The sequence below is a fragment of the Alosa sapidissima genome, chromosome 4 (genome assembly GCF_018492685.1).
Source record: "Alosa sapidissima isolate fAloSap1 chromosome 4, fAloSap1.pri, whole genome shotgun sequence".
Classification (NCBI taxonomy): Eukaryota; Metazoa; Chordata; class Actinopteri; order Clupeiformes; family Clupeidae; genus Alosa; species Alosa sapidissima.
The window spans coordinates 15,137,679-15,152,988 of NC_055960.1; the positions used below are offsets into that span (position 1 = coordinate 15,137,679).

At 45.4% G+C, this 15,310-nt stretch overlaps 1 protein-coding gene across 3 annotated transcripts in view; it reads left to right on the forward strand.

The window, feature by feature from the left end:
• The first annotated feature begins 2,770 nt into the window (after positions 1-2,770).
• Positions 2,771-15,310, forward strand: part of ndrg3a (ndrg family member 3a) — a 47,982-nt gene continuing 35,442 nt past the window's right edge. For 2 of the 3 annotated variants that reach the window (XM_042088671.1, XM_042088673.1), the window contains exon 1: positions 2,772-2,940. The gene's annotated coding sequence lies outside the window, so the exon portion shown is untranslated. Of the gene's footprint in view, positions 2,941-15,310 lie in introns of all 3 variants that reach the window. The other variant, XM_042088670.1, reaches the window with a different exon arrangement.

Sequence of the window (15,310 nt, forward strand, 5' to 3'; positions counted from 1 at the left end):
CATTCTAAGGAAACTGACTTTTACAATGGCGACAGTTACTCACGGCGTCCCCTCTCCCAAAAAAAAAAACCCCTCTCTTAGCCCCAATGTAGTAGCTCCGTCTACCCCAGTTTTCCTTTAGTTGACCCCACATGCAGCTCACATAGCCCATTTTGACCAATTATTGCCTTTGCCTGCAGTCCATGACGCTCTGGCAAGCACACACCTTTGCACATCCCTACACCTCGCTACTCACCTCAGCACTTGGTGAACATGAACAACTCCACATAGGTTCTTCAAATGATTGTGAAAGGCTACGCACAACACCCTACCCTTCATTTTACAAGAATTCTACCCACAATAGTATAAGTACATAAGTATAAGTATATATACTCTTTTGATCCCGTGAGGGGAATTTGGTCTCTGCATTTATCCCAATCCGTGAATTAGTGAAACACACTCAGCACACAGTGAACACACAGTGAGGTGAAGCACACACTTTCTTCCTAAAAGGTAATGAAATGTTTAGGTCAACTTTACAGTTGAATACAGGGAATTGCTCAAAGGATATCTCCAGGCACCCAGCCTATTCTTAAAACCAGATTCACCAAGATTCTGGCCTTTGGCTTTATGATAAGCATTGCCTATTGTCATGGTTTTAGCGGGTAGTATATTTAATTGAGTGATGACATTTTGGCTTATTTGAGAAGTATTTAAGTAGTTGAAATACTCAAATACAATCCCTCAAAGTATTTTGTTACAAACTACATTTGAGTTTTTCCAATCCTGCAAAATACAAATTACAAAATACGCTAAAGTAATTAAATACATATTTTAAATACATATAATTGAAATACTGCCCATGTCTGCATGTCCGAAGCGCTAACCAGTAGGCCACAGCTGCCCTATGGAATCTATTTCTAAAATGATACAGGGTTGAATCAAAAGTGTTTAATGTCCCGTGTCTACAGCCAGTAGCCTATCATAATAACAGGTTAATTGTAGTACAGGAGAAAGTTTTCAATAAATAAAAATTAGAGGTATATATCTGTATTGGCATCGACAATCGGCCGAAATGTGCTTGTAAATATTGGCATATTGGATATCGGCTAAAATTCAATATTTTGCATCCCTAGTGGAAAGGATTTAGATGATGTAGCATGAAATCCCACAGGGGGGCACAAAGACTCCTGCTGGCATTCTTTGATGCCGTCATTTGCTGTAAAACACCCTCAGTCTGTCTTATGCAGGAACTACAGTAGGCACAGCTGAAGTGCCCTTGAGCAAGGCACCTAACCCCTCACTGCTCCCCGAGCGCCGCTGTTGTTGCAGGCAGCTCACTGCGCCGGGATTAGTGTGTGCTTCACCTCACTGTGTGTTCACTGTGTTCTGAGTGTGTTTCACTAATTCACGGATTGGGATAAATGCAGAGACCAAATTTCCCTCACGGGATCAAAAGAGTATACTTATACTTATATACTTATACTTACTTATGATGCTGCAGTTCTACATCAGACTAAGACACTAATAGGTCTGGTATAATCCTGCATCTGTGTCCTGCACACGCTGCACATGACAAGAATTGCATCATCAATGTGGCATGCAGGGGGTGTTGTGTCTCCCAACAACTGTCACCACGCAACAATGACACACGTCTTCGACGCTGCAAATGCATGGAGGAGTAGGCCTATACCACCTCCTTAAGAGCTCACCAGGACCCTGCCTGCTCTGTGTTGTTGGCTCTCGACAAGTACGCCCGCCACAAGCCACTGTTCAACTTGTGCTAGGTTGTCAGCTTGTGTTCATGACTCTGATGACAGTTTAGTACAAGACATGGCCTTTTGAACTTGAATATGCTCCCAGCCCCCTCCTCCTCCATCTCCTGGGACTAACCATTTAATTGAATTGAATAGTTGTCTACCATCGCCAATGAGGTGCTGTTGGCTATGCGTGTTGCCATTGGTTAACATCGAGTTAACTCACCTGAAAGAGAACATAGGCTAGGTTAGTAATAGGTTAGTAATATATTATAGGTTAGTAATATATTAGTTCAGTTTATCACCGTTCTCCTTTAAAGAGCCGAGGATATTGTAGAATAGCTCAGACGGAGGCTTTCTTATGAAGTTGTATTTAACATTGCACAGCTAGTACATGTTATCAGTTCCAACATCGCTAGCCAACTAACCAACAGGGGTCTCCTGCTCACGTGACTACGTGGCTCACTGGGCCAATCAAAGCTCATCAATGCAATGCAGATATAACATTCTACAGATATATGCATAAATGTTACGCTTTTTCCATAATTTGTTTGAGAAGAACCTGTAAATGTACAGTAGCCTATTTTTTTTTACTCAACTTAAGATTTTAACTGTGCAACCCACCCATGGCTTGTTTCTTTCTTCACTTAGACTTCATGAATTGATTCAAAACGTTTTTGGACAGCTATTTTCTTTATTAATAATATGACCAAACCAGGGTTGTGCACAATTCGAATTGCAATTCTGCTTCCTGTTTGCTACCTCAATTGAAATGCAAGTGGAATTCAAGAAATGAATTGGAATTTAAGAGCCAGTTTTAATTCAATTCTGGAATTTTGCACAAGCCTGGACTAAACACTGACTAGCTTATTATACGCCTGTACTGTACGCCTTTGCCAACAAATGCTAGGACGAGGATTCAGATTAGTAGCCTAGTTCATTTTTGATCAGATAACCTCATGGGGGCGTTCCATCTATGGGGCGTACACATGCATTTGTGCAGCTGCTTCGCTTGTCCTCCTTGATGTCTTGGCTGCAATGTGTGGATAGTTCCGCCCAGCGAGAGTGACATCGACAGAGAGCGGCGAGAGTAGCGTACAGCCGAACCGAAACGTGCAGCCGAACATCTACATTGTTTCAGTTAAAGCGACCCTGTTGGAAATTTCTTTGAAGTCGGGAGGCGTTTTATAATTTGTTCCAGGCGGTAAGTAGGCTACAGCGCATCGAAATCGAGCTATGATCCATTTTTCCTCTCTAAAATGTCAAATGCAGATGTGGATATCGCAGTGATGAACATAATATGGAGCTTAAGTGACATTGCCGGTTGAGAAACGTATTCAAATGGCTTTGATTTCAATGTAGGCCAATACAACAATTATGTTTTTGTCAGTTAATTCTTACAATTAGGCTACCGCGACTACAATAAAATCTGGTTTACGAGCAGTAGCCCACATTTAGCTTAACCGCTTATGCCTTTCAAGATTATTCACAGAAGTTATATAAGAGCAAAGGATGAATATTATAGAGAATGAATTGCTGTTAATATTGGAACCTTTTTCGGTCTTTATTTAGGCGTTAAAGGCTCCACATTCATCCAATTAATCTAAAGTTTTGTTTCCCCATAAGAAATGTACGCATATCAAATGTCACTGTGATATTAAGGGTCCGTTTCTGTTCTGTAGTTTACATTGATAATGAAATATAGCCTCAGTTATGCAGCCCATATGATGGTGAACAATTCAACAGATATAATCGAGCATGCCTTGTGCGCAGGGAGGATGGAGTAGGCTAGCCTTCTCTGGAAAGAGTAGCCTAAGATTGTGAGAGGAGACTATTTTACCCTAGATTATTTTACCCTTATAATGTAACAATCAGTTGTTACCTGTTGTGGTTAATTCCGATCTTTTTAACCAGCTGTTTCAAAGCATGATGTTCGTTACTGTTACAAACATTGGCCTAATGCTGTTACAAAACATGATTATCGTCTGCGGACATTGAAACATTTTCATTGCAGCCGGTAGTGAACACTGTACCTCGTTGGCTGTTTTTTAAGTTTTTTTTTAGCATGATAAAAAACTGCAAGAGTTGGCGAATGCGTATAGATACGTGTTCTGATGGAGTTGGGAGCAGATCTGTGGGAGTACATTACACAACTTCCGGCACAACCGACATGACATTGTCCTCGGTCACTTGTTTAGGCGAAGGTCAACTTAGTGGAGGTCTTTTAGCACCATGTGGTATGTGTCTGCAGGTGTGCGTGCGCGAGTCACGACGATTTCCAGATGGCTCAAATCAGCAGTGGATGACTTACTGTTTACACACCAAATAGTGAGCCGTTGGTTCATGTTGTTTTAGAAAACATCAGTTCTTACGCACACACCATTCTGGGGCCAATCAGAAAGGCGTCCCATTATCATGTCAGACTAACACCCGTGGTCCCTAACAGTACCAAAAATACCATTGAGATTAGGCATATTTATATGGTAATACATTGTTTTTTGTGTACACAGTAGGGGGATAAGGCCTATTCCAAATGTTTAGTGTCAAACAAGGCTGGTCCTGTTAACTCTGAATAAGTGGTAAACCTCCAGAAGTGCTTTGACCTATAGGCCTAGCTTTGGTTTGCTAGGTGAATGAACCCATGAGGCTCTTCCATTAGGAGTCAACCATTTGCTCTGAGTAAACTTATCCAGGTTTGTAAATGATGTGCTTGGACCACCCATATCTCATCTAGGGTAGAAATAAGCAGATGAGGTAGGGTATTCACTGCACATGCCCACAGCTTAATTAAGGACAGTCAGAGGAATCCCATGTGGTGTATGACGCACTGAGCAAGTATCCCCTGAAGACCTGTGGTGTTTGTTTACCTGTGCTCCAAGGTATCTATTCTGAATGGCATGCTTGTTTGGTGCAGAAAGTAAAGCACCACATCATCATGACTGGTATGACATGATGGTAACTGTGTAGTAGATGGTTTGAGACTCATTATGTTATGGGCAGGCACTGGCTTCGCTTGTTCACCTCAACATGCACGTACATCTTGGCGCGAGCATACATACATACACACACACACACACACACATTAGAGACAGATAGGTGAGGATAAACAGCAGTCCAAAATCAGGTATCACTTCTAGGCTATTGGGCTGAGAGTTGCTGAGCCGATTGGCAGCTCAGTCTGCTTGAACACATGGGAGATGAGAGATTTAATTAAGCGTTTGCTCTCAGTCAAGCTCTCAGCTATCTCTCTCTCTTTCTCTCTCTCTCTCTGACTCTCTCTCTTTCTCTCTCTCAGCTCTCTCTCTCTGACTCTTTCTCTCTCTCTTCTCTCTCTTCTGAGAAAACGAACACAAGGGAGAGAAAGTTTGTGTGTGTGTGTGTGCGGGTGTGTGTGCGTGTGTGTGTGTGTGTGCATCAGTCGGCCTCTCACCACTCCTCTATTACTCAATAAAGCTGTCTGTCAGGGTTGGCTGAGAGAACAATCCAGCTGATTGAGACCGCAGAGAGAAGAGACACCTTAAAGTGGCGCCTAAGTCCTAAAAACATCTGCCAGACTGCCACATTGTTTTTGTGTGTGAGTACATCTCTATGATGTGCATATTAGTGTGTGTGTGTGTGTGTGTGTGTGTCTGTCTGTCTGTCTCTGTACATACGTGTGTGTGCGTGCGTGCGTGCACGTACATTCGTTTACACCTGGCTGCCGTGTGAGTGAATGAGGATTGGTCATTTACCTCTCCGCAGCACTCTTCCTGGCTGTCACTGAGAGACAGCATGGAGGTCCTCTCCCCTGGCCGGCCCGCTCCGGCAGAACCGCTCAGCAGCAGGTGTCCCGGGCAGCAGCGGCACAGGTGTCAGCCTTGTTGATCCGGCAAAGTGGAACCCGTCCAAACCCACTCTCTGGGCGTCCCGCGGTGTCCTCTAGTGGGGAGGAGTTTTTTTTTTTGTTATTAATAAGGGCACCGCAGCCTTCCTGTGTCCACTCTCTCCTGTCCTGGACTGACGTCTGCTTCACCAGAGGAGAGGAGAGAGGCAGTGACAATATCATTAAATACCTGGCGAAGGCCGAGCAGCTCTGCGTCCTCTGCCGAGCCTATTCCCCTGGGATATGAAAGAAATTATCAATATGGCTGCTTGTTTACTGTGTTTACAGTGGGCTCCTGTCACAGTTATTATTTCAGGCTCTGTTGTTTCACCCTTACCTGGAGGAAGGACAGGGATGTGCTGTGGTCTGCTGTGCTGTGCTGTGCTGTGCTAGGCTTGGCTGGCTTGGCTGATTTCCAGATTTATTACCGAGACCACAGGCCCTCCTTTGAAGAGATGCCCTTTCCCCTACACCTGGCACACTCTCCAATGCAGACTTGAGAAAGAGATTGAAGAACTCGGGCACTCCTCTCCTCTCCTCTCCTCTCCACAGCTGCGGCCTTCTCCTCGTTTTGAAGATCGTTAGCAGCCCACAGAGCTGGCACTGACATCAGAGGCCTGCTCCGCTCGCTGCCCGAGCAGAGCTTGCAGCGCCGGAGAAAAAGTCTCGCAGTGCGGAACACCCCCGCTACATTTTAATTACATCTAACAAATGGTGGATGGTAAAGTCCCCCCCCCCTTCCCTGGACTTGGTATGTGTGCTGAAATGAAGCGTGAGGAGGAGATGAACTAGCGACAGAACCAGCAGCAGCAGTAGTGGTGGTGGGGGCAGCCTCTGATTCACCATGAGTGAGAGGTGCTTGTAGAGGTCTCGGTAAGTGCCGGAGAGGGCGTTTTCACTCTGGCCCTGTTCTCTGTGACTGTGTTTTCAGACTGAGCGAATAAGCATGGCGCTCCACTCAAGCATGGTTGGTTAAGTCTTTTTTGGGTCCGATTTCCTGGAATGAAGGCCACAGAGGGTCTAGGAACTCCACCTGGGATGGAGGACATTGTGTGGTGACGTTAATGCTATCTCGCAGCCGCACAATAGAGAGCTGTGTTGTGCTGTCCCCCCGGATCGGACAGGCTCTGTGGTCTGGCCGGCATTATGAAGTCTGGTGAGAGGAAGTGACCGTGAGGTGCAGTCATTGGTAAAGGTCAAGCTGTTGAGGTGGATGTCATGTGGGTGTGTATCAGCACAAAGTACACACACACACACACACACTCTCTCTCTCTCTCTCTTTCATACATGCTCACACACACACAGACACACACATACATACCTACATGCACACACACACTCATGCACACACACACACTCTTTGTCTTTCCTACATGCTCACATGTACAGAGACACATTCTTGAGGAAATTGGCAGAAACACACACACACACACACACACACACTAGAGGTGAGGACAGTGAGAGAGTGAGCATTGTGAGGCTGTTGACAACACGCCAGGCTGTCAATCTTCCAGTGAAATGCCCACATTGACAGGGTATCTCTCTCTCTCTCTCTCTCTCTCTCTCTCTCACTCCCTCTCTCTCCCTCCCTCCCTCACTCCCTCTCTCTTTGTCAAGCCCTCTGGGCTTCATCACTCCATATCATCATCTTGTCATGCTGCTGCTTGACTAAAGAAAGATGCATCTTATTTATTCTTGGGCTGAGCTGTGTTTCATCTCTGCTTGAAGCTTAGTTTTAAAAATACCCATTGTTGTGGAAAGTGTCTCTGTCTACCAAGAATTACACTCTTATCTTAGGCTACATTTTCTCTCACTCAAGCAATGATATTAGCATTAATGCTGTAATACTGGCTTGCTTTTGTATTTGTATATCTGGGCCTCGTGTTTGTGTGTATATGTGTGTGTATGTGTGAATTTGGTTTTGTGTTTGTGTGTCTGTATGCATGTGTGTGTTAATTTAACACAAGGCCATTCCAGATTATCATAGATCATTAAGCACAAAGATAATTAGCTTGCAGATCGGCTTTATCTTTATCAAGGCTGTGCCTCCCTCTGCTAGCAACATTCCCTTTGCTCTCAAGTCATATTAATTCACCAGATTGATGGCGCTTTGCTCTTCTCACTTTTAGCTTTATCATTCTTACCTTCGACACACGCACATCCGTCCCACCCAGCTACAGTGGCATACTTATACATTGGCAGAATTATTTTATCTAAAACGTCTTCTATTATCTAACCACAGGAAGCTGGTGAGTGGGTTGAAAAATGACATACACCAGGTAGCAGTTAGCAACCTAGCGTTTAGCTCCTCCCCGTTCTGGGAACTCCCGGGGGGGGCTGTGCCCCTGAAGTCAGGTGCTCTATTAAAAGCACTGAAGGTTCCCTCAACATCTCACACGTTTAGCCTTATTTATAGGCTCGTGGAGCGCAAGAGAGGTGGCCAGGCCAGGGAGGCGCGTAGCCAAGCTCACGTCACATCCGTGAGGGCTCGTCCATGAGCTATGTCTCCCATCCAGTTAATAGCTGTGGATTTACCGGGACTGTCTGGTTGTGTGTTCCTCCTCTTGCATCCTGATTTCTCCCCAGGCTGTCCAAAATAAGGATTCTGATTGAACATAATTGTTTTATTCATTGATTAATTGATTGAGGCGGTTGATAAATCGACTCAGCTTCCAAAAATCACCCTCACGGTTGCTGAATGACAATGTGCGTGTGCCCGTCCTATAAAACAAATGGATTTCTTCAGAGACTTCAATGACTGAGCGTTCAGTGTCGAAATGCTGGTCCTTATTGCGTTTTGGCTGCATTAAGGGATGGGTTAGCCAGACGAGTCTGGCCTCATCAGTGAGGGAGAGTGACTCGTGTTTGAGGTGTTGCTGAGGTTTGGGTAATTTGGTCCACTGCAGCCCAGCACAAGCCAATCCTTTTGTCTCTCTGGGTCAGCAGAGAAAGCAGCTTCCAAGAATCAAATCACTAAATCGCAGACCGCCTCCCCACTAACAAGCTTCACTGCACCAGGCGGACCGAGGCATCACTTATACATGAACACAGAAATATCTCTGGCCCGACACCATAGAGCAACTCATTACGAAGGGGCTTGTTGTCAGTATTGAGAGGAGTGTTTCACTGTCTCACACACTCTTCGTCATAGGGTGGTTATCTGAGCCCTCTGTGTGTTGTCAACACTACAAGCATCAGGTGTGTTTGCTGGCTCCCAGGTAAACACTGAACTAAAACGGCTAGCAAGTGTCTTTCGTTGTGTGTATCTCTTTTCCTCCAAGTTTTAAAACACACAAGCAGCACAAGTGATGAAAAAGATTCATGTACTGTGTGTAAAGAAGTAATATGTTTACAGAACGGATTTATAGCGTGCGTTCATATAGCTATAATCAAAATCCATTTGTCTGAACGACACACTGTATTATATTTTGAGCGGACCTATTGTAAGTGTTACATATTTCATATTTCAACACACTACAGTGGCAGCATTTAAGAATCAATAGCCACACAGCATGCCTATTTGAGTGGTGTGCAAAACGCTGTGGAAGGCAGAGCAACGTTTATGCTTAAGTGCAGAGAAAAAGCACCAGGAGAGTATTAAATCAAAGCACATATTACAAGTAGGCTACATATTAGAGCCAGAACACTCAAAGGATACTTCCCATAATGTGTGTGTGTGTGTGTGTGTGTTTGTGTGAAAGATTGAATGTTTTCACAGGGTGTGAGGAAGGGGGTAGTTACATTTTTGAAACAGACTCAGCAACGATGCCAGCAAATATTAAAGCCTGAATCAATATGTTGGAGGGCTTTTTTTTTATCTCATAAGGCCATTAGGCGATAAAGTGGCCCAGTAGAGAAATAATGCAATCTTTTAAAAGCCCTGGGAGAATGAGGGGAGAGAGAGAAGGGGATGCCCAGGGGCCAGGAACACCCTCCTCCAGCCACATCAATCCACCTGGACTTGCCCACTGAGAGCTGAGTGGACAACCGAGTTGCTCGGTGTGTGTGTGTGTGTGTGTGTGTGTGCATGCCTGCGTGCATGCATGTGTGCCTCTTTGTTCCTGTTGATTGATTCCAGTGGCCTAGGGCAGTGTCTGGCACATTTCTAGACTGTGACTCTGTGGTGTGTGTGTGTGTGTGTGTGTGTATGTGTGTGTGCGTGCGCATGTTTGTGTTTATGACAGTGTAGTGTAGAGTGTTTGTGTGTAAGAGGGGAACTCCCCCTTTTGGCATTCTCCAGTGGTGCAGAGCTGCATTGTGGCAGCACAGGGATTTACTAATGAAGTGAGCCCCTGTGTGAGTCACTCTACCTCACAACACAGGGATCCCACCATCACGCTACAACAGACAGAGAGAGAGAGAGCGAAAGAGAAAGAGAGAGAGAGAGAGGTAAGAGTACAGCAAGAAGAGAAAGAGGCACCGGGATAATCACAAAATGAAATGAAATGGGAGAGAGAGATAGAGTGAGAGAGACAAAGACAACAAGGTCACCATCTCCGTCTGCTGTGCCGTCTCTTCCCTCCGAGAGACAATAATGGAGGGAGAAGAGAAGGGTTAGAGAAGGAGGAGAGGAAAAGATGGGGGGATGGAAGAGCCCACTCCTCTGCACAGGCACTTCCTGTTTAAGATTCATCAGGTACGTCTGCCCGAGCGGCAGATTAATCTGGCCTCGTGCCGCGTGGAGTGCCTCAGAAATGAAAGGTCAGGAGGGCTAGAGGAACAGGAACATGGGTCCTCTACACAACCATATGCTTTTATTCTGAAAAACAACAGAGAGAGAGAGGAAGAAAGGTCATTTGGTGGGAGAGGCAAAATATACTGATGTGGTATATGTGGGGGGTTGCAAGGTTGTGTCAGTCTATTTGCATTTACATATACTGTACATTTACATGTAATCATCTGGCAGATGCTCTGCGTCTACATTTGTGTATGCACAAGATGGCAGAGATAAGGGGGAGATGAGGGGCAAAGAGTGAGAGATAGAGAGAGAGAGAGACACGTTTGACGTGTGAGAGCCCTTTATTGAACCATCACTTGTCAATTGATGATAATGGTAGCCTGGTGATATGTTCCTGGTGTTAGCTGCAGCCTTTTTTATGAGAAAGACAGATATATAGCATTAAGGAAAGGTGGAAAATGTTTGAAGAAATTAATTGAAATTTCTAACAGTTGGCGTTTGTGAGGGATAGAAAGGGACAGACTTGATGAGAGACATAAAAGGGTGCATTACAAGATGGTCAGTTAATCAGTGTGTTTGATGTATTCGTAAGAATGTGTGTGTGTGTACGTGTTTAAGCAAGATAATAGAAAGAACCATATTGTTTTCACATTGTGTTTGTGTAAACAAATCTCTGCCAACCTCTGTGTCTCTACCTGTGACCCTGCATTCTCTGGACAGTGGGGGAGGGGAGGGGATTGTGTCACAGTATTACCACAAACATTGAATTTTGTTTTTGGTCCGCTTGGGGAAAAATGTCAAATGAAGAGATTTTCTCCCTTAATTCCCTTACCCAACGGCCGCTGGTTGGAGGGACGCTGGTTGGACATAATCTGGAGCTGAGCCTGTCACAGTCTTTTAAAACAGAATTACGCCGAGAACAGATTAGAAGCATGCTTCCAGCATGGAGAATGGTGTGTGTGTGTGTGTGTGTGTGCGTGTGTGCGTGTGTGTGTGTGTGTGTGTGTGTGTGTGTGTGTGTGCGCGCGTGTAATTGAGTACAAATTTCCAGTCAGACTCTGGCTGTTTGCCTTGATGGAGCTAACAGCTCAATCTGTCACAGCTGGAGAACTGAACGGCGAGGTAGCGTGGTTATTTAGCGTTGTTGGTAAACTTTGAGTTACGTCATTAGCCACTTTTTGTGTCTCTAAAGGCCACCCAGCTGAAACCTCATAACCACATCATCAACACACACACACACACACACACACACACACACACATACACACACACACACACACACACACACACATACACACACACACACACACACACACACACACACACGAGATATCACCTCACCACTCCAAACAATCAACAGATAGACATTCTGTCAAGGGAGACACAACACCCCCTCAGCCAACATTACGTATCAGGAACAAAGCTCTGGTCTAGTGGGTGGCAATAGGTTGCATTTGCATACTGAAGGCCTGGACCTTGAGAATTCTAATACATCCCAAGGTTAATACAATCTGCCGCCAGACGACGTGTCCACTTTCCCGTTTGTTAGGATTCAATGAATGTGGAAAATGGGGCGGATAAAGCTTTTAATAAGCGGCCAGCGCGGTAGATTTGAGTTGCGTGGACCCTTTTTCTCTCCCTCTCTGTTTCAGTGATCCCATGGGTCGCCCGATAGTGCTTTACAGGGGCTGACAACAGTCCGAACTCCTCTATTCTCTGCTCAATGTAGGTGGTGGAGTTGGCAGAGGTTCACTGCTGAGCCACCCCACATACCCCCAACCCGTCCCCCCTCCCTTTTTTATGCGTTCTTTCATGCTCCACCGCTAATCCAAAAAAACACTTTTCCAATGCCAGTAATTGGGGAATGTCATTAAAGTAATTTGCGCTAAATGAGAAAGACAGAGCTGGGGCACACTGTGTGTGTGTGTGTGTGTGTGTGTGTGTGTGTGTGTGTGTGTGTGTGTGTGTGTTTTGTGTTTTTGTGTCTATATGTGTAGCCTATACAACTATAATGTGTGTTCAAACTTTTTGCTTCCGCGCATGGGGATATTCTAGTTTGTTTGTCTACCAGTTTAGAATATTCATGACAAGAATCTTTGATCCCCATCATCTGCCTGTCAACCCACATGCTGAAAGCAGAGAGAACTCTGGGATGTGTGTGTATCTGCCCCATCTGTGACGCCTATCTTTGATCTAGTGCAGTTTCTCTCTGTCTGCCTCCCAAGCGCCCTATGCACCTCAATGTGTTCATGTCATCCAGAGACAGTGGTCTATAATTGGAAGCCATTAACAAGCCTTCATTTATTTCATCACACACACACACATACACACACAGACACACACACACATACACACACACACACACACACACACACACACACACAAACACGCACACACTCACACACACACTGCATGCTGCCCATCTCCTGTATCTGCTCTGCATACCTGACTGAGCTGGTCAGTGGCTTTTTTTAATTCACTGAACTTGACTGATGTTGTATGTTTATAGCCTCTAGTCATCTCTGTCATTAAGGCAGAGATTTCACTGACTCAGGGTCAGTTCTAAGTTCTAAGATAGAGGTATAAAGCTGGGGGGTTGTTGTGGTCAGTGTTAGGGCCTGTGGTGTCTGAAGAACCTGGATTATAGGCATCCCTCCCCTCCCCTCTCCTCCACACCCCGCCACCACTGGGAGATGGAGATGGATGGGCGGGTTGTCGGGGTGGGGGAGGGGTGTCGGCGAAGCACAATCCCCACCTCCATCCATCCATCATGTGGCAGTGTTCGCTGACACGGCAGGTAGCAAGACTAGCTTTTGTTGCATGCGTGTATATTTGTGTGTGTAAGTGATTCTATTGTGTGTGTGTGTGTGTGTGTGTGTGTGCGCGTGTGTGTGTGCTTGTGAGAGGACATGAGAGGAGTGTCCTGTCCCGCTGTGGAGACAGGAGATAGATGAGACTAATTTTGTCTGACGCATGAAGACCGCTTGCCAGTTTGTCAGCAGCTAAAACTGAGCCACTTATCACACAATGGCGTGCAGCACTCGGGACAAATAGGATCAGAACTCTGCAGACATCAACACTACTGTCTCGCTTCAAAGGCTCCACAGGAGCCAATGCTCCCTCACACCTCCAGAGCCAACCACAAGGCCTAACGCTTGCTGTAGCAGTGCAAGGCCATGCACCTCCCACGGCCAAAATTGGATGGGTGCAGGATCCAGCACATCAGTATCAAAAACAATAGGAGATGATCCGCACACCATATAGCTTCCATTTACAGTGTTTTATTTTGTTTGTGACGTGTGTGTGTGGCGGCTCTTCCTCAGACTTAAAACTGTGTTATGGAGTTGCCATCTTACTACTGCTTACTGTAAAGCAAACAACTGCAGTTTACGGGCCACTACACCTTACTATGAAAGGTCACACAACCTAAAAAGAGATCTGTCATAGTTATGTGGTGTCCATGCTGTACTTTCAAAAGAACAGCCACACCTAAACATTCAGGTTGGGTCTGTCATGCTAGGCCCAAGTTATATCTGCACAGACTCAGACTGCTCTTTAAATTACTTTAGAGTCTCCTGCCGTCATGATCATCATCTCATCATTATTTTTCTTTTTCTTTTTTCTTTTTCTCTCTCACTTTAGCCTTTTCCTCTTTGTCTCCTCTCCTCTGTCTCTGTCATCACTCTATCTTTAAGCATATCTGTCTCTTTATCACTCTCACACACTTTCTCTATATCTCCCTCTCTCTGTCACCTTCTCTCACTCTTTCCTGTTCCAGTCTATTCATCTGACTCCTATCTTTATGCCTCTATCTCTCCTCTCATCCAATCTCACCACTTCTCTTTTCGCTGTCTATCCATTCTCACTCCCCGGTGCCTTATCTCTTTATAAAGTGGATATCCTATTTTGTGAAAGTGCCATAGCAATTGCAGAAGAGAATGACTTTGAGTACACTCACTCTGTTATCTTATCCAAAGATTGAGCCCCCAAAGGTATTTCTCCTTTATGACCTCTGGCAACTTAATAACCAACTCATTTATTGCCGTGGGATAAACATTGGCAAAAGCGGTAATCATTACTGATGAAAGCGACCCTTAAGGACACACTCTCTCTCTCTCTCTCTCTCTCTCTCCCCCATGCGCCTGTGCTGGAATTATGCATGTCTGCTGGGACCCACAGCTCTAGTCTGATAGGGGGTTTTGAGAGAACCGGAGAGAGATGGGGGGGGGGGGGGGGGGGGGCACAGATTTTCTGCTTTTTTCTAAAGCCTCAGTGATTTACTGTCTATGTTGGCTAATGCCACAGCCTGCCGTGCAGCTTGTGCCTCTTGTACACGGCTTTGTCCTCTGGGGCTCCTTGCCCAAAAATAAACAATTGCCTCTCTCTTTGTCTCTATGGCAACGCTGGAACATACCATAGCATGCAAGAAATTGCCACAATGGGGGGATGCTAGTGGTGTGCGCGTACAAGACAGTGGATGGCCTGTTTTTCAGAGGGAGGGCTGTTTCTTCTGTGTGTGTGTGTGTGTGTGTGTGTGTGTGTGTGGTGGAGTGAGGTGGGTATTAGTTGGTCCGTTCAGGGAATCAATCCAAATTCTGCGGTCAGAATTGCCTCCTTGAGTAGTTGTTGTCAAGAAAGCAAGCGGCAAAGGAATTCCGCTGAGGGATTTGTCTTGTCCTAATTAGTAAATCAATAGTATTTGGATGCCAAATTGATGGATTGAATTTCCTATTCCAAGTCCAGAAAACCTGGTAAGAAAAATGGGGCATCAGAGATGTAAACCTACTGTGAGTCAAGCAGTCAGTCAGTCAGTCAGTCAGTCAGTCAGTCTGTCTAAGCTGTCCGTCAGTCTAAGCTGGGCCCTTGTGTTTCCCAGGCGAATCGGGGCCATGATTACAGTTAGCCTTTGCCCTTGCCCCAGTTTCTGTAGCAGCCGCTGGAAGCGTTGGATTGAACCGAGCGCTGGTGTAAATCTTTTGAAGCATGCTAAATATTTGTTTTTCCTTCTCGCCTTGTCTAAATATTATTTAGCGC